Source organism: Propithecus coquereli, unplaced genomic scaffold, assembly GCF_000956105.1.
Source record: "Propithecus coquereli isolate 6110/MARCELLA unplaced genomic scaffold, Pcoq_1.0 Scaffold106, whole genome shotgun sequence".
NCBI lineage: Eukaryota > Metazoa > Chordata > Mammalia > Primates > Indriidae > Propithecus > Propithecus coquereli.
Window position 1 is genome coordinate 3,842,781 of NW_012134525.1, and position 840 is coordinate 3,843,620.

Genomic DNA, 840 nt, shown 5'->3' on the forward strand with positions numbered 1-840 from the left:
CTAAATGAACAGAAGCAATACAAATAAAGCAATAAATTCTAAGGTTTAACACAAGGCTTCACAGAAGAAAAGAATCACTAAAACTACCAAATGTGATTTTTATCTTCAAGTCAGGAAAATACAGAGGAAATGTTTCCTACACATTAGCAATTTTCAGTGGCCCTTCTCCATAAAATATAGAAGCAGTTCTCTAAAATAATAAAAGTCCTCTAAAACACACACACACACAAAGTTTTACCACTGTAAAAGGTAAAGGGATTCAGATATAGTCTGAGGAAACCAAGTGATTCTTGCCTGTAAGGAAAATTACCTAGTTTTACTACCACATGACTCCAACAAAGACTGTATTCTAGTCAATGGCCCCTTCTACTCACATGGTATTCCACATAATGGAGCTTTCTGGGAGCAACAGGGAACGTCCTTTTGTGGTCAGCACATGATAAATCAGGAATCATTAATTCCATAACATGTTTTACTTTTTATTAGAGTCTGTTGACTTCTAGCTGGGTTGTCAGTATTTGTCAATTAAAGACCAAAAATAAAATATCTCTGTAGAGTAAACTGTGCTCAGTGGATTTAGCATGGATGAATTTCCCAGGAAAAAATGTTTATTGGGGTTGACCAGTTGGAATCATGACCACCCCAGAAGCTAAAGTAGATCTAATCTAGAATAGAAATGAAAAATCATCACTCGTAGCCATGTGGAGAAATGCAAATGATTCTGTAATGATCCTTTCCTCTAATGGGGTTCCATACTCAGGATTTAGTCAATAAATGTCAAGCCCCTGCTGATTTTAAACTTTCCCAATAAAAAAGCAGATAAATAGATTAATGGTATAC